Source organism: Pholcus phalangioides, unplaced genomic scaffold (assembly GCF_987345545.1).
Source record: "Pholcus phalangioides strain wild (caught in Gottingen) unplaced genomic scaffold, Ppha-v1.0 ptg000008l_1, whole genome shotgun sequence".
In the NCBI taxonomy this organism is placed as follows: Eukaryota; Metazoa; Arthropoda; class Arachnida; order Araneae; family Pholcidae; genus Pholcus; species Pholcus phalangioides.
Window position 1 is genome coordinate 33,182,889 of NW_028301601.1, and position 26,295 is coordinate 33,209,183.

Consider the following 26,295-nt stretch of genomic DNA (forward strand, 5'->3'; position numbering starts at 1 on the left):
AGCCGGGTCTCCCATTAAGAAAAAACAAAAGGATCTATGGAAAAAGAATGCAAGCTAACTTTCAACATGATACTTGCATAGCATGAAAATGCAATCATTAGCCATTTTCACTTCAAAATATCGAAATATGCAGATCACAGCACAATCAAGGACGCAGAACAAGCACGTCTCTTGACAACATAAATGCTTTAGGAACCAAACATACATACTCAGACATACATTACGACATAAACCAATTCGGTAGAAATTCCGCAGAGGAATGCGTACAAAGTTCGTGTATGGAGAATTCTGAATTTTCAATTGAATTAATTTTATATGGATTTTTATTGGGATTTTAGCATTTTGTCTGTTTGTTTTTTCATAAATTCCGTTCTTCTGAATTATCTATTTCTTTTATTAATTTCGAACTCTCATCAATTCTAAATTCCCATCATAAAAACATGAATATGTTAGAATAAATGTGATATAAATATGTAGTTATTGTAATAACCGTTTGGTATGCATAATAGTAGAGTATTTTGGTATGTTTAATAAATTTCCCTAAATTTATTACTTTTAATGATGATTGCGATTAATACCCAATTGTCACGTTGTTGGTAAACATGATGAATCGTAGTACATGATAATTCATACATGTATTGTATAATTATATCGGGGCACGATCGTAATATTTGTTATAATATCCGGGTTCGACTATATCAGCCATACATACTGGACTCATTTGAATTTTTTTTTTCATATTTATCAACTTCACCAATAACATTAGGGTATTATGCATAATCACAGATAAAGGTGATAAATTTTAAGTGTTTATCAAATTTAGTAACGAGACTTGGTTATTATGTTTAACCACATTATACGTTGTAATGCTTCCAGTAGTTATCAAATTCACCGATGACACTTTGGTATTATGCATAATCTCAGCTAAAAGTGATAAATACAAAAACCGATTTACGTCATTTTAAGTTTAAATGCTGAATGAACGCTAGAACTTTGCCATTGGACTTATCCCGTTGCCGAGATCTCTTCCAGCCCAACTTCTTGGTAGAGTCTGGAATGGAAGTTTTGCTAACGTATGCTGTAACGAATACTATGTTGATCTTAAAAATAAAAATTCATAAAAAATATCATCTTATATGAATGTGCAGGGTGTCCCATAAATTCTGAGATTGTTTAAAATTTTATAATAATCAAAGAAAATTTTATGCTGAAATACGATTTGAGGGAAAAAAATTATCCTCACGAGAAGAGATTTTCTTTTTTTTTTGATACAGAAAAACGTAGTTGAATACTTTGTCGATAGAGAGCGCTTAATGGAAACTACTCACTGGCGAATTTTATAACAGCTAATTTCAGAACATCCTGGGACTGTCTGTCAGATCAAACAGGGTAATATCCTTTTACTGAGGCTCGCATAGGGTTTCAATTGCGATGTTGAAAAGCACATCAGTGCAGTTAAATTAACCAATCATCGGCTCAAGTTTTACGAAAGCTTCGGTCGCAGAAGTGATTGAAGAAAGTTTTGGAGTCCGGGATTCGTTGATACTCATTCTTGTAGCACCCCCATCGCCAAAGAATTGAATCGGTTTTTTTTTGGGTTTTTTTTCTGTACCGAAAAAATCCCCTTTGTGAGAATAATATTTTCGTGAGAATTACTCTCAAATATAACAAATTCTTTTATGTTTATGAGTTTTACAACTATTTCCAAATTTAGGGGCACCCGTATATTCCATTTGAAAAGTTTTTCAAATATAATTTTCATTAGTTATAAGATTCGTTAAACTCGCCGCCACATGGGCTCAGCAATATTAATTAATATATTGCAAAAATTAACTTTTTACTTACACCGATCATGAAAATTTCCGCACAACTCCAAAAATAATCTACAGAGTAAGGATGAAGAGATTATAATGTGCTACAAGAGCACCGCGGTACCTCGGTCAGACGTGTTGCGGCTTTTGCTTTTCTTAAACTTTTGTTATATCACGTACAGTAGAGTCTCGCTTATCCGACATTCCGTACTATCCGACGTCCCACCGCAAAAAAGAGAAAAAATCCGCATAAATCTTCAACAAGAACAGCAAGTTGTGAGCGTAGTCTATTTTTTGATGCTCCCGTCTGTAAAGTGGCGCACACGTCTTCACTATGACTCAAGTGTCTGTCATTCGCTCCACCCTCTCTCTCACTCACAACTCGCTATTCAGTCAACATCATCTATAGCAGAAGGGCCCCCGCGAAAAGCTCATGACGTCACTGAAGACAGTCTTCTCACCTATAGCCATTGGATACAGCAGGCCGACGCATGCGCAAAGTTTACCCTTTTTTGTAGACTATCCTATGGCTATAGGTGAGATGACCTTCAGTAACGCCACAAGTTTCGCGCGGAGCCCTTCTGCTGTAGATGTTGTTCACACAGTGCAGTGCAGTTTTTCATTGTATGCGGATCGGTTTATTGTCTGTTAAATGCGTATGTGTCTGTGTGTTAATTTGACAAACGTTGTGTTGTTTAAAGGTAGAAATATACGCAAGTATGGCGACGAAAATAAGGAAAGTTGTAAAATATAATTAATATGTTCATAATGTGTGAACTTATAACATAGTTTGGCGATTAATAGACTTTTACTTGACCCTCCCTATTATCCGACATTTTCGGTTATCCGACGTTCGGCCAGCCCGTTTATGTCAGATAAGCCAGACTCTACTGTACACATATAACTGCTACTACCGTTATTGTTTTTAGAAACCAAAGGTCCTGCGTGATCGCATTCAGCGGCGTGGACAGTATCGTAGTTCGCGAAAAACATTAGAGAGTTCCATTTAATGCCTCACAAAGGCTGAATAAGAAAAGTTGGAAAAGATTTTAGCTCAAAGGAAAATAATGTCGAGTTTTAGAATAGCATAGGGGGTTCTCAAACTGTTCACCGCGGTACCCTGGTGCACCTCCAACCTTTGTCAGGAATGCCGCTGAGCGATGAGTTATTCTAAGATATCTGTTGAACAGCCACATGGGAAGTCGGTGGAGCTCGCCGATAAGCATTGAATAGGGAAAAGGGGCACTTCGGGTGTAAAAAGTAAAACCCCCTGGAATAGTATCAACCCCGATATAGTTATCATTTGTTTATCGTTATCAGAAATTTCGAGTCCTTACATGATCACATCGAGTTGCGCGGACTGTATATTTAAAAATTCGGTGAACTATTTATATTGCGTTCATATTATAAGAGGCATTCCAACGTCAGACGTAAATGAAAAGGGAAGGACAAAATGCGGCATATATTTATAGGAGAGGATTATAAATTTGAGAAAATTAATACACCTTAAAGGGGCTAAAAAATGTCTTATAGACTTTATATGCCTATATGAGCACTTCATCAGTTCCAGCAAAAAGTTGGCACGCACATTGTAAACGTATGACACTTTATGAAAAATACTTCAAAAACGTACAGACGTGTCATGGGTACCTCGTTAACATTTTAAGCATCAAGAAATGCCAAAACTTTTGAAGAGAATCTTCTCAAAAGGCCGTTAAATGCCACTAAAGAAAAACGTACAGAGATGAGAATCTTTTCGAACCCATAATTTTTAAAAATTAATTCCCCATTTAAAATTCCTATCAAAAAATTCGCGAAAGCGTTCATGCGCGCACACAATAAAAGAAGCTTACGTAAATACAAGAATGATGAATACTTATTTGAAAAACTGAAAAAAAAAAACACTTTATATTTAGTTAATAGAAGAAGAAAAAAACTAAGTGGAACGTTCCTTTAATTAACACATTTGATGTCTCTAATTACTTGCTTTTGTTTAGGACACAAACAAGTTCCAGGGGGAGTTACTCATTACAATTGCATTATTACTGAGCTAATGGAGATAGCAATTATTCCGAATTACTTCACCATTTCCCAACCCTTCATATCCATACAGGAATACCATGAAAAGCTGCACTTTGCTTTCGCTCCTTTTTTTTTTTTGTCTTGTGAATTCGAAACGATGGAGAATTTGACTTCGAGCAACAAAAAATTCATTTGTAAATTATCCCTTTTAATTCCCCCTTTTTTTGAGTAATTAAAGCAAAAGTTATTCCACGCAATTAAAAGTAGTGATTATGGAAATTTAAATTATATATGCATTATTTTCGAGTAAATAATTCATTTTCCTTAATTCTTTGATTTTAATCCTCTAAGTATTAGAGGACTTTTTGTAATATGCAATTATAGAGAAATCAGAGATTAAGTGGCAATATACATGATTATTATACACATTTTTAATTACTTAAAAAGTATTATTCCAAAAAGTATCATCATTTAAACTTCATTGACTTTAATGCACATGTATATATTTAAATCCTGAGCATTCATTAATTTCCATGCATTTTCGGTATTTTGTTTTTTAACGGATCTGTTACTGTCACAGAACCCGAACTGTGGCCACTACGGGAATTGGCCAAAATTTTGGCATAAGCACGATTTTCTCAAATGATTCGGGGTTTGGCTGGCCATTTCGCAAAGTGGTTTCAGGTCAATGGATAATGTTTGATATGTTGATGTAAGACGGTCCGGTAGGTCCATGACTCTGTAGGGTCCTTCCCAAGACGTCTGGAGTTCGGAGCGGAATCCTTTCCTGTGCATCGTGCTGAAGAGCCAGAAGAGGTCCCCTTCCTCGAAGTCATGAGACATGGCCCTCGCATCGTAGTGGTTCTTCATCTTCTCGCATCCGATGTTGATCCGGTTCTCGGTAACGGTCCCAAGACGTACCTACTACTACTACTACTAAACCACACATGCACCTCGTCCATATTCCTCTGCGGAACCTCTAACGAATTGGTACATGGGGGAATGTGTGTGTACGTGTAGTGAAACCTGAGGTGAAATCATTTCTGTGTAATGCTTGTTATGTGTCGTGCTGCCATCTACCACCAGTTTTTCTAACTGTGAGTGAAGTGTAATGATTGAATAATTTATCGTTGTAGGTTTAATGCGGAGATCGGCTCGCATTTGCGCCTCGAAGTTGGGAACCACAGGAAACCAACTTCAGCCGACCACCACTGCGGTGACGGTGGGGTTCGTCCCAAGACGTACCTGGTGATTCCCTTGAACGGCTCTCCAACATTGTGATGTTGAAGACGGGCCCGGAAGCGCTTCGAAGGATCTTTGCGAGCGGCGCAGGCGTCGAAATTCTTGCACCACTCTTCCACATTGATCCTAGATTTGTCAAAACAGAATCGTTCACGGACCTTCTGGTGAATCCTAATTATCCACCGATCGTTCTTCCGTGAAATTATTTTAATACTTCTTTAACGCACAGGACGAGTTACCCCTGGAACGTCTTTCCATACTCCGACTCCCATTTGCGGTACAGCACGCCATCTCTCATCGCCAGGAAGTCCCACAGTGGCCAGTACCTTTTGGTCGTCGGACTGGAAGAGGCGACGTCTTGCCCGGTGGATTCCTTCAAGTTTATTATGGTTCGTATGTCGGAATCTTCTAGCTAGGCCTTCCGGGTATTGTCGGTCCAAGGATCGTCGGTTGAGACTTGATATGCTATCTGTCTCCCTACAAGGTTCGCCGGCCCGTACTTCTCTTCTGCCTTGAGGAAACGACTACGGTTCTATGGACCCGGTTCGCTTGTCAGGGCTTCGGCATTTCTATGCGCGTTTTCTTTCTGTGGAGGAAATTCGTCACGACCAAATAGGGCGAAGTCAGCCTCAGTGTGTGCAGCTGGTCATTTCTCGTGTCCAAGGAAAAGCCATGTTTCCTCAGGAAGTCCAGTCCGATGATACACGGGTCTTTTATATCGATCACGAAGACGGAATGTCAGTAGACGACCGTAGCGATCTTCAGTGGGACTTCCGATTTTCTACACAGTCATTTTCTCTCCCGTGACTGTCTGTAGCGTCAACGATTGTGGGACGTAGAGAACTCAATGTTGGAATTTTTGAGCCAAGTCCGTCCTGGCGATGCTAACGTTGGCTCCGGTGTCGATTACCATTCTACATGGGCGTCCATCAATTTCGCCTCTCGCGTAGAGTTCATGGTCTCCACCACGCAGCTGTGAAACGTGGTACACTCGGCATGTATTTGTATAATATATCTAAGTTTCTGTGTATATATATAAGTATATTAAAATTGCCTCTATATATATTTTTGACGTTTCCTTTTTATATTAGTTGTTTTTTTTTGCATATGTATTATTTTATTTTTATTGTGCTTCAATATACCGGGAGGGCAAAAAGTCCGTGGATACTTTAAAAAAGGAATAAAAACCGGAAAAATAACCGAAATAAAAATGGGTTGCACGGTTAGCATCGCTGAGCCACATGAATTTCTTCAGCGATGCTAACCCTGCAAACCGTTTTTTATTCCGGTTTTTATTCATTTTTAAAGTTTCTACGGATTTTTTGCCCACCCTATACGTCTGTGTTCTTTAATATTTCAATATCTGTGAATGAAATTTGCGTTGCAGATTGTACGTGTAAGATTACGGCAGGTCCCATTTCAACTACTTAGAATTTTCTTTACTTTTTGCCTATCCTGTATAATATACTAGTTATTCCTTTATTATTTTTCTGTTCTTCGACACCTTTGCTTGTACTGTATGGGTTGGATGTACGTTGTTGAGTAGTGGTACATTTCCTGCCTATCCTTAGTCAATATTTTGCCGGTGATTGTGGGGTCGAACCCAGAATGCATCACGCCCTTTTTTCTATTGTATTATATTTGCAACGAGTTTGAGTGTCATCTATGTTTCACAAATGACAACTGAAGAACAAGGAAATTGTTTTTACGTTCCCGCAGTGAGAGAAGTATTTCTCCGACAATTCTTGCATACTAAGGGTTAGGATACACTGCGTTTGATCACTTCCATTGCAGTTTCACGGTTGTGAACGGAACGTGAGATAATGCAAACACGATAAAATACTATCAGCTAATAAAACACGAATCTCATTGTTTCAAGCGGTATTTCAAATCAGCATATATAATCTTATTCCAACTTTTCTATGAACGCATATGCGAGTTATTCAATATACTACAGAGAGTCACATTGTTCCGTTACCTTGAAAAGAGTTCAACACTTCTACACGTGATACAAAAAATGTATATGTTTTTTTTTTTCCAGATAAACTTGCCCACAGAAAAATACGCCAAAGAGCCGGATGCGAAGTCATGTTATTTTTTTCCCCAAAGGAATTTTTGCCAAGTTTCTACGTCAGGCCCTACATCGGATGTTCTATTTCTGATCCTTAGACATTTCCGAGGATATATGCTCGCGTATGTGCTGCACTCACTAGCACTCAATATTCTCCTCCTTCTCACTAGAGACTGGAATAGAGCGTACATGCTCAGGTATGGTGGAGGGTGAGATTTTAGAGCTGAGAGAGAGGCAGAGAGATCTACTTTTGGAAGCAAAGCTCGTTAGAGCACACTTCCTCCAATGCGGCTTCCACATCTTCCATGTTCCTTTCCTGAAGATGAAGTCTCTTGGATCTCTTGAGAAAAAACAGCCCGAACAGCAATTTGCAAAAAAAAAAAAAAACCACAACTCAACACACACACATTCACAAAATCTTATGTATATACTCGATATAGGTGATAAGGCCACGTGTGAAGACACTTGCAGAGTTTATGTATGATAAGAAAATGCACACAAGCGCTTGATTTAAAACATCACACACAGGATACTCTCTTCAACGGACACTTTGGCACCTTGGTAAAAAATATTACAATCATAGTACGTACATTTAATTTTTTGTATTGGAGTAGGGGTGCACGCTGCACAGTCTTTTCAGTCCGCGGGCCAGATATACGGTATTTATACCCCTCGCAGGCTAGAAAGAGTGGTCATATGACCTGTATTTTACGGAACATTCCGGAATTTTTGCCGTCCCAACTTCTTTTAAAAATTGTCCCGTTTTTTTTTTCCTTTTATTTTCAAATAGGTTCAGTTGAGAGTTTTTGAAATCAAGTATTATCATTATTTTCATGATTTATAAATTATATCATGTTTATTGTGTGTTTCTAATTATCATAATTATAATCATGTGAATATATGCATCTAACAGCTTTGTCAAACATGTACGTTGTTTTGGAGAATCACATTTAGACTTGCAGTACAAATCATTTTCAATATAAATGACAATTTTTTAGGCAGTAGTTGAAAACTATACTCGCGTTCGGCAATTTTTTGGGCGGTCATTGGCCACTTTAGTTGCCGCTAACAAGTTTTTTCCGTCACAAATGACAAGTTTGCTTGCCTCTGATAGTTATTTCGGCTGTAACTGGCAACTGTACTTGCGTTTGTCAAATTTCTTGGCTGTAATTAGCATCTTTTCTTGCGTAGGCAAATTTTTGGCGATATCTCGTATTTTTATGAGATCTTGAAATATATGGCATCCATATTTTTATGGGCATCTTTTCTCAGCCACCTCGTTGGGCATTTTGCCTGTTGTGGCGTTGTATTTGTATTTGTATAAATATGGTCAGACTAGGTATTTATCGTGATGCGTGTATTAATAATTTTCTACCGGAACAAGTTCCACGGGTGGATGGAACCACTTCGTTGGCCACCTTTGGCCTGCTAGGAGGTCGTGCATTATTATTGATATTGAATTTAGTTATTTTATTGTTATATTTTAGTTATTTATTCTCTTGAAATAAATTTCATCAATTCTGATGATTTATAATTTCTTTTAAAAAAAGAAAAACCTAAACTAATAGTCACCATGGAAAGTTTGACTCTTAATTTTTAAATAATAATAACGATTTTTTGAAACTAAACGTATAAATTCAGAATATGAAGATCTGCCATTTTTTTTCTTCCTGATTTCCATGTGCATCCGTATACAGAGTAGCAATGGACGTACGTATAAGCATACAGATTATATATCTTACACCACGCTTGAAAAAACACCATAATTCAAACCAGAAGCCTCGTCATAAGATTAATAAGATAAGATCCGCAAATATTCTTACATAATCCAAGCAAAAAGATCCAGTTTTATAATTGCTGCAAGAATATTTTCAGAGGAAAAAAATGTTCGAGAGTATTCTTAATGAAGCGAAAATGTCAAGGGAGATCATAATGAATATCAATGGCGTACCCTCTTCTGACACGTACATCATAAATGAGAATTTCAGTTATTGAATATTTATTTTTGCCGCAAACATGCTAGGTATTTGCAATTCATGAGCTGTAGCAATCGTGTACGTATATACATACATATATATTTGAAAATTTCGAGAGCTGCTACACCGAAACAAAAGCGTAATTTCGTGCGGACTTGAGACGTTTAACGAGAATTCAAATGATCTTGCGGGAGAGATGAAATATTGATGAATATTCAAACACAAATACCGTGATTGTCTTTCTTCGAAATTTTAATTTCAGAAATAATTTAACAACCGTTTCCAGATATATACGTCATTGCATATAACTGCGATTTTTTTCCTTCCATGAAACGTATTTGCATATAGAAAGCACAGCTTGAAATATCTCTTTTCTGACTCATTAACGAAAAATAAGTATGAATTCTTCGATTCGAGGTAGTAAATGTTTCTTTTTTTATTTTTCGTTTTTATCATTTTTGTTTCATCAAATATGAATACTGGGTAATTGAGCGATTTCGTAGAAACAAGATGCTCTGTTTATGGCTTTCAGTTGGTTGTATATTATTTCCATATCACTTTATAAAACAAGAAGAATGTGATATCGAGTGTGCATTAGGGTGGACTGACGAACACTTTTTTAAATCCATATTTCCCGAGTCATTTAATGGTTTCAAACTTTCTAGAACAAACTGTCTCCAAATTTTAGCCCAAAATATTTCCATCTTGAGGTTAAACATCTCAAGTGAATATTAATTACCCCCCATCCATGGTGAAAAACTGTACTCAAATGAAAATATAATTAAAATATTATTTAGAGAGCCATTGACTTATTTCCAGTCTGGTACAACATTTTTTGATTGCCGCTGTGGTGGTCGAGTGGTTATAGTGCCGGACTCGTGATGCGAGGATCCGGGTTCGAACCCCACAGTGGTGGTCGGCTGAAGTTGGTTTTCTGTGGTTCCCAACTTCAAGACGCTAATGCGAGCCGATCTCCCCGTGAAAAAGTCTCGCCACAGAGAGCAACAGTCCTACAACGGTAAATCATTCAACCATAACACTTCACTCATAGTTAGTAAAACTGGGGGCAGATGACAGCACTACACATAACAAGCATTACACAGAAACAAAAACTTTACGTCAGGTTGCACTACACGTACACGCACATTCCCGCATGTACCGATTCGTTGGGGGGTTCCGCGGGGGGGGGGGTTCATGTGTGGTGTAGCAGTAGTAGGTAGGGGCTCGGGGATCCATGATGTTCTTAAGTCAGCCACCTCGTTGGGCAATTTGCCTGTTGTGGCGTTGTATTTGTATTTGTATTGTATTGTATAAGCCAAAGAAAATTTACTTATCTCAACACTTGATTTTTCAAAAATTTTCAAAATAATTCCAATTTCTACACCTTGTGTGTGTGATTTAAGCATGACACTAATGTAATTGAAAAAAAGATATATGATTCAAAACATAGGAAACCGTCAAACATCAAACGAACGAATTCATGCATGTGGGATGCGTGTGGTATGCGTTCTTACCTAGGTCTGCAACCACGATTTTTTTGTAAACAGCCGTAAACATGAATTTGCTCACTATTATAAAATTTGACGATTTTATAACAGCGTTTTGGTTCCACCTAGTATCCACCTCCCGGGGAAGTTGCCACTTTTGTCCTGTTCTCGTCATGCGTGCGAGATGTACTGCCACCTGCTTTCCGAATTAGGAAGCAAAGAAATCTGCAGGTTATTTTCCTTGTTGTAGTGAAATTTTGTAAGCCTGATTGCTATCTATAGCGATATTTTTTCCAAACGGAAGATCGATCTCAATCGCATCTCGAAATTTTAAAACGCATAAAATGAACTTCAGCTTACCACTGCTATGACGGCAGTGTCCACTACGATGCACAATCGACCGCATAGCTGTGGTCAGCTATCACTACTGTGTCACATATAACGTTCCTACTTAACCATACACCACATCCTGCCATATCGCTATACTGCAATTTACTTCTGTTAATGAGTTGAGTTGGAAATGAAGGTGCCATCTCCCGGTGGTCGTCTCATTCTTAGTTAATGAAAATGTCTCTTTTTTATCTACATTCTTCCCAGGATCAAACTTGGGACCTCTGACGGAAACCTTCACTGTTTAAGACGAGAATCTTGCCACCACCACGCCACTTTACACACACAATGTGCCTTGCAATGATTCCTCAGGGAAACTTCCTCCGAATTGATATATGCTGGGAAGTGTTGTAATGCATTATTCCTGACTTATAGCTGAACGTCTGAGGCCTGTGTAATATGCTATCTTCCGGATGGAGGATTTTGGTGATGGCTGGCGGATGCACCATCTTTTGATTCCTCTATTTAGTAGTAGGTGTTTGTATTTCGTGAGTTGGATATCTGACAATTCTATTTGAAACGTTGCATAAATCATACATTAGATCAGTGGTTCTCAACCGGGGGCCATATGCCCCCCCCCCCCCCAGTGGTACTGGGATACTTCAAGGGGACCACGGAAGAAAATTTAGAAAGGGACCATGACAGGTGGTTCGGAGGGCTGCAGAGAGCCGAGAAGAAATGTTAAGGTGTGAAGAAAAAGCGTTTACATTAGTGACTATACACTTACAGAATCCAACAAAACCACCCACAAAGACAGGGCGGTCTGAGAACATGGACCCACCCAGGCCGCACCGCCTACATTTTGCAACAGGTTCCCTTGGATGGGGTTTTTCGCAGGTCCCCGGCTAGATTTTTCACAGACCCCCTCCTGTATATTAAATTATAGTGTGAAAAACAAAAAAACGATGAAAACCATATCAAGCCCCGGGCTGCAGCTCTGTCAGTCCCACTCTTGTGAGGGGTTGTGCCCGGGGGTCTCATGTCCATAAGTGACTACACCTTATGATATTTTTAGAAGTGCAATAAATTTTGAAAATAAGTAGGAAATATGTAGGCTGTTTATTTACGGCTAAGTATGGGGACTACAATAGCATCACTTTGCCTAGGGGGCCCATGACGTTGAGACGGTCCTGAATAGAACTCGGATTAGCGGGGAGCTCAATTTGTAGCTCAAATTCTAGGCCAGTGGACTGGAGGCCATTCTTATTTGCAAAATTTTCATTCAGTATAAATTCACTGAAAAAATCAATTCAATACGTATAAAGGATCTTGCTTCTAGATGAGGGTCGAAAACTCTGGGTAAGATAGGGGAGCCACGAGGAACAAAATATGCTTCAAAGGGGGCCACGGGCAAAAAAAAGGTTAGGAAACGCTGCACATTAAATGATTTCAAATGAAAAACACCATCCTCTTATACAATATTCATCGAAATACTGGTTATTTGTGGAGATGAAGATTACAAGGAAGAAAATTCATCACTGCCCCCACGGGGACTCGAACCCCGGTCTCTCGCTTGTCGGACGAGTGCTCTACCATCTAAGCTATGGAAGCAGATAGAATATTTCAACCTTGGAGCGTATATATATGTTGAAAGGCACCGTACATGGACGGCGTCAACAATCAACTAATAGCTCGTGAATGACATAGGCCAACCAGATTACCATATGCATATAGAAACGCCGTCCATGTACGGTGCCTTTGAACATACTGTATATCTTGTATTGACAAGTGGAGAGGACGTTTCTATATGTACCATCCTCTACTTCTATTTAACACTAAATTTCTATTTTACCACCATGCAACACATTTTTTGAAATAAATGAGATGAAAATTGATAACCTGGTTCACACCTTAAGCCAAGTAAGTTTGCTGGAAGCAATAAATCCCATCCCTGCCACCCTGTTTGATTAAAATTCATAGACTCTACAGACAAAGTTAAATGAAACTCTGTATATACAGTATAACAAAATATCATGAGGGAGTAAAGAACTCTTGAATTTCATGAAGGTTATGTTGGTGCTCGTGATTTCAGAAACTATATGAATTTATTATTTTCCATTTCTCAAGCCGCAAATCACTACTAAGGGCTGACTGAGTCCCATCCCTATTAAATTATGCAGTGTTATTCGGATAAGGATCCGATTCTCATCGAAAAATCCCTTTACTCTTGTTGCGGAGGGAGAAGAAAAACAAGGAATATATCTGAAAATCCCTACAGCACCCCCCACCTTCTTATCCTAACCTTAGGTATAGTAGTAGTGGAGGAGAATGTATGTATTTCGCTCCCACCGATAATACACAAGTTGTTAAATTATTCAACGTTAAGAAGGTTGCACCTCATGGAATATTCATGCCGTGCCAAGAAATATACGAGTGAGAGTAGTCTACTCAAATATTTTAGTATCCACACACAAGAGAGAGAGAGGGATTTTTATCCTTTTCCGTCTCATGCAAAAATTCCCCTCGCTGCACAGGCGCCCCCTCTACGCGAATTACAGAACCAACCGTAAGGGGATGTACTGGGATGACAAATCAAATCTCGTTCACTTTGCTTTTCGACTTCTTCTCGGTATTAAATTTTGAATTATCCCTGTAAAAAACAGAATTTCTGAAAAAGGAACGAAAAGAATATAGTGAATAGGAGGGGGTCGGGGGGGGGGGATAAGTGAAATTTTTTTTCCAGAGGGAACCAAACCCTAGAGGAAAAAAGCTAAGGGAAAAAAAGTCAAGATGGCGGTGGAGAGAGGGGCAAAATAAAACCCATAGTGTACGGAAGCTTTGAGTGGTTTTCTCTATTTCTTCGTTTCACTGGGAACAAGCTTTGCTTTAGATTTGAATCATTTCTCCTCTTCCTTTGTTGGTTAAAAACAAAGTTAAAGTGCATTGCATTTATTTTAGTCTTGATGTTGTTGTTTCATGTTTTTTTTAGCTTCTTTAAAAATGAATGGAAAGGACTCTCCTAGTTCGTTCACTTTACGATTCAGACCTAGCTAAAACAAATGATACCAGTGGGAAATCTAATTTAACTAGACGAAGGAAGCAGAAGGGAAAATATTATTGTAAGTTTACGAAAAGAGGAGAAGAGGAGGAAAGATAAAAAGAAACAATTCTTGGAATAGGAAGAGTAATCTCCAAATCACGTGAAATAATGCACGATTCTTTCTTTGTATCCGATTAAAACGAAATTATTTTTTTAGCGGCTGAGAGTATTTTACATTATTATCCAGCTATTTTATCCGTAGTGAAAATAGATATTTAATTCAATTTCCAAAAATGAAGCGTAAGATGAAAGTGTGTGATCAACGTATGCTGAGCTTAACGTTACCTCTGAATGTTTTATTAGTTTTGAGAACTGTAGTTTGAGTTTGAAGATTTTGGCTTAAATAAAACTTCTATCGAAGATTCGATGGGAATGCTATCCAATTATTTGATATGCTCTATAGTTGTCAAAATATATGTACTAATACTTCCTAAAAGTGTTTTTTTTTTTTTTTTTTTTTCCAGCGAATAAAAGTTTGTGTTAACAGATATGTGGTATTGGCCTAGTTCTGTAATTCGCTGGAGACGGGATGTTGACGTCGACTTACTTACCCATTTGTATTTAGCTTTATTAGTATTATAAAGCTTTATTTGTAAGCTTTATTAGTATTATAAAGCTTTATTTGTAAGCTTTATTAGTATTATAAAGCTTTATTTGTAAGCTTTATTAGTATTATAAAGCTTTATTTGTAAGCTGTATCAGTATTCATCGTTTATCAATTTTCAATATACAAAGTATACTGACGTTGTAAAATGGCAATTGGATGCCTCCGCTTATTCAGATATTGTGTGCTGGAATGGTTGATATCCGATTAAGCGAAGCCAACTGTACGTGTTTATTATTTGACTAGTCAGTATGTTATAACCGAATATTCGGATAGCAGAATCAGCTTAACAAGCACGCGCAAATTATGATAGGTTTTAATTCAATTTCATAATGTGGTGCAGGGAACTCACAAAAGCCAATCCAAAGTCTAGTTTCACTGAAACTAACGTAATGTCTGTTCCTGTGAAAACAGTTAAAATATTGAAATGTAATGTAACTGGAAAATTAATAAGCATTATATCACCCACAAAACATAATAATTGAGAAGTTTGACCAAGCTTACTTTTAAAATGCTCCAAATTCTTCAAATTATGACTCATGAGAGGTCCTAAAGACTGTCAATGTTAGGCTCATTTGCTTATTTAACAACCGTAGGCAAATCTTTTTTTGTGTCTACAGAAACAATTTACTAGCGTCTCACCTGCAAAGTGGTCATGATAGGTCTGAATCATATGTAGACTCACTTGATACTCATATCAGGAATAAAGGAGGGCTAAACCCATTTCGTTCAGAAACTTCGAACGTGAGTAAATATTTTCGTTGAGCTTTAAAACAGTCGAATTACACATCATAATGCTAACGAAGATCTTGGTAAAATGACTGCACCAATTACGTCACATAAGACAAAAAATTCAGATTTATGTCATTCTATTTATGTCATTACTTCCGAGTGTCCATAGAAAAGCTGCTGTAAGCTTATGTGGGCATAGTGCTGAACTTGCATTCCTAATATTAAACAGCGTTGGTGGGCTAAAGTTGGTTCTCCATGGTTTCAAAACTTTGAGGAGCGAATGCAAGCTGGCTATCCATTTGAAATGTTCCTCCGCAGAGAACAAACAGAACTTCAACAAGCGATATAGACACAACACTAAAATTCAAGCGTCAGTCTAATTTTTACTTTACTTTTTAATTTTTACTAATTAAGACAGATGGTAGTACTGGTTTCACATAAAACAAGCATAACTGTAACAACATAAATACGTTTACACCACACGTTGTAGCATGTTGCAATTCGTTTGAAATATCCCAGAGGAATGTTCGTGAGGTGGGTGTATGGGCAAATAGTATTGTCCACAGAATAATTGCCATCATCAATTAAAAGTATGATGAACATTTGACATGGCATCCGAGACTTCTATAGCACACTAGAAGTGCATTTACCCAGTCAGCACATTGTGCCTTTAAATATGCACTTTCAGAATGTTTTACAGTATTTTGATCGTTTCAGTAGTGAAAATTTTCACTGTTGTTTCAAACAAAACCACTCGTATGTTTTCAGCATGCGACAGGCTCAGCACAAGTGCAACAAATGCAACCATTAAATCACATGAGAATCAACTTATCAAATTTCAAAAATAAATAAATAAATCCAGCCAAAAAGCACTTTTTTCTCAATACCTCCTTTCTGAAAATGACGGTAGATTGAAAATCGTTGGTTGATTGAGCCTTAGTGTGAAGAATACTTAATATGTATTGAGTCATGGAATAAAAAGAAATAATACTGAAATTCTTCTCCAGAAAGGAGTGGGGCAAAAGGGTATGAAAATGCTGATGCGATTCGCATCACGTGTATGAAAATCAGTGTAAACAAAGACTTACTTTTTTGCCGAATATATTTTTTTTAGTCCGTTTTATCTGATTTTAAATTCCTTTGTGCTACACAGAACATCACCTGAAAAGTGTTTGAAACTTTGAAAACGTGACATCCATTTATATACTGGCGATGGTTCGAAGCAAAAAAAGAGACACGGACTGTGTTTAAAAATACAGAGAGAGAAAAAAAAATGGTCTTATCTCTTATAGAATTTTTAAAAAAAAAGAGATGTTGTATAGAAAAAGAATCAAAATCTTTCCTTTTTTGTTTGATCGGGGAATTTTATTTCAATTTCTCCTGTTTCTGCATTCGTGATAGACGACGTTAGGTGCATAAAAAGCTTGTGTTAGAATATATGGTTATTTGAAAAGTGTTGGTTATTTTTTTATTGTGCGATTCCACCCGAATTCACGAGAGAGATGAAATTGGAAAGTGAGACATAAATTTCATGGTATGGTTATAAATGATAACTTGTAATGATCATTTCTATTCAAACACCGAATAATGAATTGATATCGTGAGTGTGTATATCGCTCTAAGGCCCCACTGAAATGACTGAAATATATTTTGTAAGTTATGCTGTGTATATAGTGTAATACTACCACTTACATCCCATCACAGTAACACACAACGATACTCGATGCAACGATAAATCCCTCTATACAGATCTTGTTTGAAATCAGCAATGGTTTAATGTTAAACTCCTTGTGATTAAACGATATCCTCTACTACGATAAATTCCTCTGTAGCGATATCCTTTGAGCAGATTGTGAAACTGTTACAACGATATTGCCTCTTATAATGTCTCTCGCAAGCACTCGAGATGGCAAAGCACGATGCAATTTGAAGGGCAACATAGATTTATTTTACAGAACAACTATTTACACGTATTGACAAGCAGAGATTTGGCGAAATACGCTAAAAAGGAAGTGACTTCTCTCACATACAAGAGATCTCGTCTTTAAAAACTCAATATATCGTCCTTAGTTCCTATCTGGCGGCGCTGTCATACTGTCATCAATGTTTCGAGAACATTCTCTCATATTTCTCGAGAGATCCCATTCATTCTTTTGGCGTCATGATGTCGCCAAATTTTAGGAGCAGTCGCCAAACAAAAGTTTGCTGTTGATTTGGCGAGATTGCGTTGATGAGAAATCTGTTGATGACTATTTACAGCGAAAATGAGATGATAAAAAGGACTATTTACATAGCAATATATTTTCATAGCAATGTATATTTTTTTTCTTTCGCTCAAAATTACCTTCAATATATTTTTTTAAATTTCTTCTCACTTTGGTTCTTTTGAAGGTGTTTAAGAGCGTTGCCATTTTTCCTAGCTGCTGCAATCAAGCTACTTTCTGTGTAGTAGACAGAAGTATTGTGTGGTAAACTAATTTACAGGATGTAACAATTAACAGAATTTTATGAATCAAATAATCAATTATAATTTTTGTTGCAAATAAAGGATTATAAATTCATTTTATGGTGATAACAACGTCAGTTCAGATAACAGCGTAAATTTGGTAGTGTGATTCCTAATAACTCTATCACTCGATATAACGATAAATTCTCTACAACGGTTTTTTTTTATTTTCTTGGTATGCAGACTATAGTTATATCGAGGTTCACTGCATGTTTAAATGTACAGTGTCTACACAGAAAAATATAAATCGGTGACCGAGTAGACTTTTAAGTCAGTATTCGAATTGAAGTTCTTAAATGAATGAATCTTCCAGGTACAGGGACACTGCACTAAAATCAACAGGTCCCGCGTAAATTACCGTAAATGAGGCTTTAATACCGTCAATGCCAGCGGTAGTTTCGAGGAGTAAATTTATATTCGACCTGAGGTTTAACACTACCTAGAGCTCCTTAATAACTCAGTCTAACTCATTCGTAATCTTTATGCGAAGTGGTGACGTCGATATAACCGTTATGTACCCGAATGGCACAGTAGTAAGATGCTCGTCCACCCCGTTTCTGCCGTCAGTTCCGCTTGCTCGATCCTGGAGAAATACATGGATTCCAAGTTCTTTCCCTACTGACCCTGAGACAACCACCGATAGATGGTAAATTAATTCCCCACTCGATCGATAGCAAATTGCTGTATGGCGATGTGACCGGAGTTGGTGTGTCGTAAAGTAGTGCTAGTAGTATTGTCATTATATGGACTTCTCCTCCTATCCTGAACATGGCCCGCCGCTTTGTCTCTGCGAAGAGATATAAGCAGGTGGTCAAAGACCTGTGCCATGCTGAAAAAAAAAATATCTCTACAACCAATCGCTGTTCCTTATTCTACTCTTTTTCTAACAATTACGCATCACTAGCGAGGAAATCTATTTTATTGTTGAAAAACTGGGGACAATGAGTCAACTTTGTTTTATAAGCGTCTTAACTAATCGCTGTTTGATACCCTACTTTCTTTTTCAATGTTTTCAGGATTATCATTCGGAGCGGCAAAGCTGTTATTAGCTCAAGGATGGACGGTGATCCTGTGCTTCTTTATAGGTGCCTCAATGCCGCCGATGCACAAGTGGAAGAATGTTCCTAAAACTATTACATATTTTATTGACTATAGACATTCATAATACTTTATAATTTAACAGATAAGACTTTTATAATTTAACTGATATTATATATGTAATTATGTCTGAAAGGTTTTTAGCCAGTGAGTGCTACCAGCACTGATTTATGGAGCTGAAACATGGACACTCACAAGCAAGACGATACAAAGAATACAGACAACACAAATGAGCATGAAAAGATGTATGCTAGGTATCACAAGGAGAGATAGAAAACGAATCAGTTGGATAAAAAAACCACACAAAGGTATATGCTATCATGGAAAGAATTAAACGTTTAAAATGGAAATATATATGGACATATTGCAAGAAGACAGGACAGCAGATGGACCACAAGTATTCTAGATTGGTACCCCCGTGGTGGTGAACGTCCGAGATGAACACGCGAGATGGATCGACGAGATCAGAAAAGTACTGGAGTCAACTGGATGGCAAAAGCATCAGACAGAGCAAAATGGAAAAAAAATTAGAGACCTTCATCCAGGAGTGGAGTGAAAATGGTTGTTGGTGATGATGATGCATTTTCTTGAAACTTATTGGTTTTTTTTCAGAGCTGTTAATGCAGATACGGAGCACCATAAAAAAGGTAAAAAGAAAGGTTTTTTTGAAACACTGTGCCACAGATCATCGAGGTTGCTCTAGCGCAGTGTTTCCCAATTTTTTTTTTACCCATGTCTCACCTAAGCATCTTTTAAATTCCTGACGCCCCCCTTCCCCCATACAAGACAACACACTGAGAAGGAGGGAGAGGTGTCCTAAGATGATCGAAAATTGAAGAAAAAAATTTCAAAAAAAATTTTTTAATGCTGTTTCAACCTAAAAATTCAATTATTTTTTCATTAATTCTGAGAAAGTATTTTTCATCCAATATGAATTTTCTAAATCATGATTACTCCCTGAAAAAATCAAATTGCCTCCCTTAAAAAATCCTACTACCCAGTGGAGCGGGGGCCCGAGGTTCGGAATCACGGATCTAGCATGTTGCAAACTCAATGTATATGATTGGAAAGAATAATCTCAGGAGTGGCGCTGAGCCAAAAAATGTTTGTTATTAATAACAGGTATCATTGGTAGTTCTCTTGACTTTTTATAACACCCTTGAGTGAATAAAATCCGTACATATCCATTCAGAATTCGATGAATACATCGCGAATCCAGGATCTCCACGCTTGGGAAGTCGCCACTAACAGGGTTCACGCCCCAGTGATCTAACGTCAAATATCGTGTCAAAAATGGATGGTCTTGATTCAATGACTACATCCACCATCAAACAAAGAAGCGAAGGTTTCCTGAAAAAGTACAACCTCTCACGCAAAGAGCCGTTGTGAACATACACACACGCGCTCGCGCGCTGCTAAGGTTAGTACGCGGGGGCAACATAATATACCGGATGGTCGTTGGCTACTGACTGACCCTCTTGTCTACAGTTCCGCACCTGGCATGTTCTTGTCCGACCACTTCATGTCATTTGTGTTTGACGTTCCGCCCCTCTTACCACCATATTTAGTTCTTTTTTTTTACTACTACTACTATCCCCCCCCTCTCATGTTGCACGAGGTTTTTATTGCACCTGGCTATAGCGTGACTAGTACAAGCCGAAAAGGGAAAGCAAGAGAGTACGTGGTTATTTTCTTTCTTTCTTTTTTTATATTTTCTACTAACATCAAACACGGCTCATGATAATGGTAATTGCCGTTCCGGTTGTAGGAACAGCGTCCCATTGCCATGCTTTTGCCACGTGCGTTCCATCAACGACGTTTCATGATTTGTCACGCATCTACAACGGTTTTCTGTTGTTTCCTACACCGATTGGAGGAGAAACTTTTTGAATGGAAAGTGTCGTAGGTGAGATAGTGTAGTTGTTCAGGTTTAATTAAAAAAAAATTAGATTTCTGATATTCAAATTTGGGAGATCTCAAACTGGCTTCAAAATTCATATATCGTATCGTCGTGATTGTAATGCTTAGGCAGAGGCTTACGCAGGGTGGGGGGGGGGGATTTGGAGCGAAATATATAAAAAAAGTATCGTTGCACATTAGTTTCGAAATCTACTTGAAGAATATCGTTACAGAGGAATTTGTCGTACTAGAGGACATCGTTGTATCGCGAGGAAATTTTAACATTAGATCATAGCTAATAATTACAAACAAGATCTGAAAAAAAAAAAAAAAAATTGTATCTAGTATTGATGGTAGATTAGGCTATACAAGTATAACTTACGAAATATGCTCCGATAAAATGTATATGAAAAGAAAATATCGAAAGAAATTTTCTTTAAACCTTTCACCCCCATATTAGGAAAAAATTGAATAATTATAGATTTTATGTGTTTTTATTGAGGGGGGGGGGGAAACTCAGCATCCAAAGATATATTTATTATCACAATATACAAGAAGGCAGAAAAATATTTATTCATCAATGAAAATCCAAAATTAATCAAACCAAAACATCCCAGAATTGATGAAAATTCAGAATTTATGAGAAAAAAATATCCTGGAATCGAATATATTGAACATGTGAATTGAATGACTTGAACATATTTTTTCGCTTCTATTACCATAAGTGTGGACCCTGGTGCGAACCCCTAAGAGCGATTCCAATTTGCAAATACACATATACCACCTTCCCTCAAAATTTAGCGGATATATATACCTTCCGTAGTACTTCAAATGAGGTATTTCAAGCAATCTTCACTAAATAAAAAATATAGTTCCAATGAAGGAAAGTCAACATTTACATTTGAGCATCCGAATTTTGAAAAACTACATCTTATAATTATTCTGTTGTTCTGTTGAAGTTTCACGAGGTACAATATTTTACTTAGAAAATTCACGACGGAGTTTCCAATTATTCTAGATTCTTCGAAAATTATAATTCTCAATTCATATTCCGTTAAACGTTCCATCACACGAAATCTCATAATTATTATAAAACTCAAATTTAAAGAAAAATCCAGCAGATTCATAATTTTCATTAATTTTAACAACAGCATCATTCTTATTTGAATTCCCACAGACGATTTAATCCCTCAAATATAAGCATTAGTTACTTATAATCAAGGGATAAAATTTATTTCACTAATGACGTACACGATTATCATAATAATAATTTTCAAAATGAATTATAACATTAAAGTATTATACACAAATATCCCTCCAATGGTAATTTCATTTCTTGGTAATTTAATTCAGTATTATTAAATTTTTCAAAAATAATACGCTTTGATTTCATATGAATATCAAATTTTTTTTCTAATTATTGATTGGAGATTAGCATTACTGCATATGACAGGGAACTATAAATGAATGCATTTATATATTTTTACCGAGTACTTAACAAATGTAAAGTAAAAGTCATTTATAACGAATACGACTTATAACAAGAATCTCACTATAACGTGTATTTTCCAAGCGATTTTAAAATAGCTAAAAAGTTTCGATTATAGCCAGTTGAAAATCAGGAACAATTCGTTATAACGTCAAAAGAATTAAAATTTTTTTTCCACCGGTTTTCTCTTCTCGCACTTCAAGAATTGAGCATTATGGTCATTAGGCCGGTATTACACTATGTAAAAGTTTCATAAAATTTAATTTATAAAACTTTAAAAATTCAACCAATAAGGCTATCGGCTGCATTTTCTCGAATGTAGCCACCGATAACCTTATTGGTTAAATTATTCAAGTTTTATAAATGAACTTTTATGAAACGTTTATAATGTAATCCAAGCCTTATAATCCCCATGGCCATATGAGGAAATGGCCGCGGACAGGCTGGCCGATAACCGCATACAGAGGTGGCCGCGGAACGGGGGTAATTTTTGTATTATGTCTATGGACCCTATTGGCCGCGAAGTAGGCTGGCCGGAGAAAAAGAAAAAGGGTGGTTGCCTGGGGGGGGGGGGTTCACTGTAATTGGAAATATTGGGTAAGGGCTCAAACACCCAATATTTCAATAGATATTATGAAAATCGTGATAAATATCGGGAGACATAGCCCTGAAATACTGCAGCAGGGCCTCTTGGCTGGGAGGCCCCAGGCCAGATTTTTCACACGTGTCTGTATAGTGAATTTATAGTTTCGGAAAACAAAAAAGGAATTGTACCGGGCACACATAGTGAATCCCCGTTAGCCCCAGGTTTTTGGGGCATAGGGGGGCGGACAATTCGGGTAGCATGAGCAAGATACAAGTCAATTAGCAAAAAATGCAACGTAGGCTTTGGCTTGAAATGTTTTCTTCCCTCCGATTTAGGCAAATACGCACATCAGCGCATTCTCCGTTAAACTGTAATTATCACGAAGTTAGACTGTAATTGAGATCTACATAATTATTTGAATTTCATGGGAAAATTTTTACAACGTCATAGAAAAACTTAAAATGTTAAAACGTTAAAAATCAATCATTATACAAGTGTGAGAAAAAACCCGAGTAAAATCCAACTTTTTTGATTTTCTCAATATCACAGGAAATGTACAGGAAGATACCCACTTTAAGCATAGTCCTTCCGGTGTACTGCATCACGAACAGTGACCTGAGAAGAACCGATATTTCCATTCATTAGTCACGAATTGAGAGTGAGATCATAACCTCCATTTTCCCACGCGTTTATTGTGGATATGTTTCACCTTCCTATCGATTACAAAGTGCGATATGAGTACGCAGGTGTACTTTCGTATACAATGACCTCTTATCCAGTATTTTTTTTTCTTTTTCTCTTTTCAAGTATACTGACTAAACATTTCGAAAATAGGTAATTGGAAAATAGGAAATTAGTATAAGATAATTTATATTGATTCATTTGCATCAAATATATCCAGCGATCCTCAATGCGCTTTCCCATAGAGGTTTCAACTTCTTTAATTTAAAGTAATTGGTATGTTTACCCTGGGATCTGTACTCATATAAACCATGCTGATTTATTTAATTTACAGTTATAAAAAACGGAAACTACCTTCATCTAGAAACTTCTCTTGGACTCCATCTACCCTCCTCTACTTCATGTATAATGCATAAGAAATATAATGATGAAGAAAATAAACTCTCCAAAAAAACATGAAAAACAAATTTTTTCTCCTTACCAATGGCTACAAATAGAGTAAAAAAAATTATTTTATAAAAAAATCTAGAAAGTTCTCAAGAAAACGGAATCGGAAAAAGAGGAAACTCTTAGGCATCCTTTTCTGTTTACGACGGTAGTGGTAGCAGTATATGTATGCATGTATACACATATATATTTTTTTTTTCATTTTATTTTATTTTTTAGAGTGAGAAGAAATGGAAACGGAAATCCCAGTTTCAAAGCAATTTACGTAAATTCCTTTTCATACGGTGGGAAGCGTTTTCTTCAAATTTGTACTTCAATGACTTTTCCAAACTGGTAAAAAATTATTATACTGAGTCAGAGACGTATAATGCAAGTCATGGAGAGGAGTTCATCATGAGAGATCCTGGAAGTGAGCAGTGCATCTACTGAATTATATTTAAAAAATAAAAAGTGAAATGAATAGATTTTTGATTTCAAAAAATCTGAAATATTTTTTTCATATATTTTAAGGGTGGGAGACTCCACCACCTGAAGATATTGAAAAATTACTTGTCCAAAGTGAGAGAAAATATTTTCAATGTCGATTCTTTTAACGTAGTCATAAGTCCTCTGAAGAGAATAGGATCTAAGTATGTTTCGATAATTAAGAAAAAGAAGAAGAAACTATCAACCCCTAGGTATATTCATGCATAAAAAATATATGCGAAATTTATGCAAAAACATTTGAGCTAAAAAAATAATTGTTCGAACCAAAATGAGCGATCACGCACTTGCTAAATCTCAAATCGTTAGTCCATGCTGCAATCATATTCAGATTCATCCGGAGCCTCTCTCTTTCGCTTTGATTAACGACTACCCCATAACTTTCACGTCATCTGCGAATTCGCTAACAGTCCCATCGATACCTCGATCGAGATTATCAATAGCAAGTGGGAAAAGCAATTTTGACACCTCCTTAAGGGACTCCACTTTTAACACCTGTCAAATCAGAAAATTTCCCGTTCACCATAGTCGGCAGGGATCTGTCTCGCAATCAGGATTCTATCCAATTCGGAAAGTTGCCCCAAAATACAATCTCATGTAAACGCTGCAAGAATTTGCCATGTTGGACACGATCGAATACCTTCTGGAAATGAAAATGGACAGTGCCGACACTTTTGTCTTCCCCATAGACTTAGTCACGTTATCATAGAAGCAACGGAGATTGGTTACACATAGGTTCTCCATCCGGAAGCCAAGATGGTTTTCCGCCTATCCCCTTCACTGATTGATAATAATTTCCAAAATTTTCGAGAGGAAACTCATCAAATTTACTGGACTGTAATTCGAAACGTGTTCTCTACCCTTTTTCAATATCAGAACGACGTTAGCAACAGTCACCTGGAACGATACCCTGAGCGACATTACTTTTGTAAATCTGTGGAACTGGCCCCAAGAGTTCATTAGAATATTCCCTAATCACCCTGGAAAAATATTAACTGGTCCTGGTGCTTTGCTCGAGCATAACTTATGTATTATTGATAAAATAATAAAAATAATTATAGTAGTTATTGCAAGCTAGATTTTACTGTTGGAATCGATTATAACGGCAATGGTTATAATGCAATGAGTGACGCCCTAGCAGATTCCTATAACCTATTCACCGTGAACCAAAACTGGCTATTTTGCTGAAAAGTTTTGATCAATGAATCACAATGAAAATCGCTTTTAACGTCAAAACAAACTGGGCAACCTCAGATATAACGACTAGTATGTCAATTCCTTTTGAATTTCACTTTTTGACATTTTTTTTCAAAAAAATTCACAGAATTTAATGGTAATGAAAAAAACGAATGTTAAGACGGGGGGGGGGGATCGATTGGATTTAAGGGTCGTGATCGTATAGGAAAAACACAATTGAAGACAATTACTTGAAACCAAATGATTAACACGAGAAGGTTCAAAGTTTGTGTTCTTTTGCGCCAAATAAGCCTCTTGGCGACGGCGCGCAGGTTTGGTGGCCGGAAAGGTGTGTGACTTCACAACACGAAATAGAATATTTGGGCACGGACATGTATATACACAAATTACTGACGTACCGTTGATCCTAGAGGCATACTTAAAATTGGAAATCATATGCAAATAACGAGTGGACCTCAGATACATCATTCATATTGTAGTTGGGTTGTATAGTTATTAAAATAAAATATAAAATAAAATGAAACTTTTTAGTTG

General features: G+C 37.0%; 1 protein-coding gene and 1 non-coding gene across 2 annotated transcripts in view; both read right to left on the bottom strand.

Moving 5' to 3' along the window:
* Window positions 1-26,295, bottom strand: part of LOC149084191 (uncharacterized) — a 259,211-nt gene that overhangs the window by 176,602 nt on the left and 56,314 nt on the right. The window lies entirely within an intron of this gene.
* TRNAV-GAC (transfer RNA valine (anticodon GAC)) lies at window positions 12,479-12,550 on the bottom strand. The gene has a single exon. It is a non-coding gene; the product is annotated as a tRNA-Val (tRNA).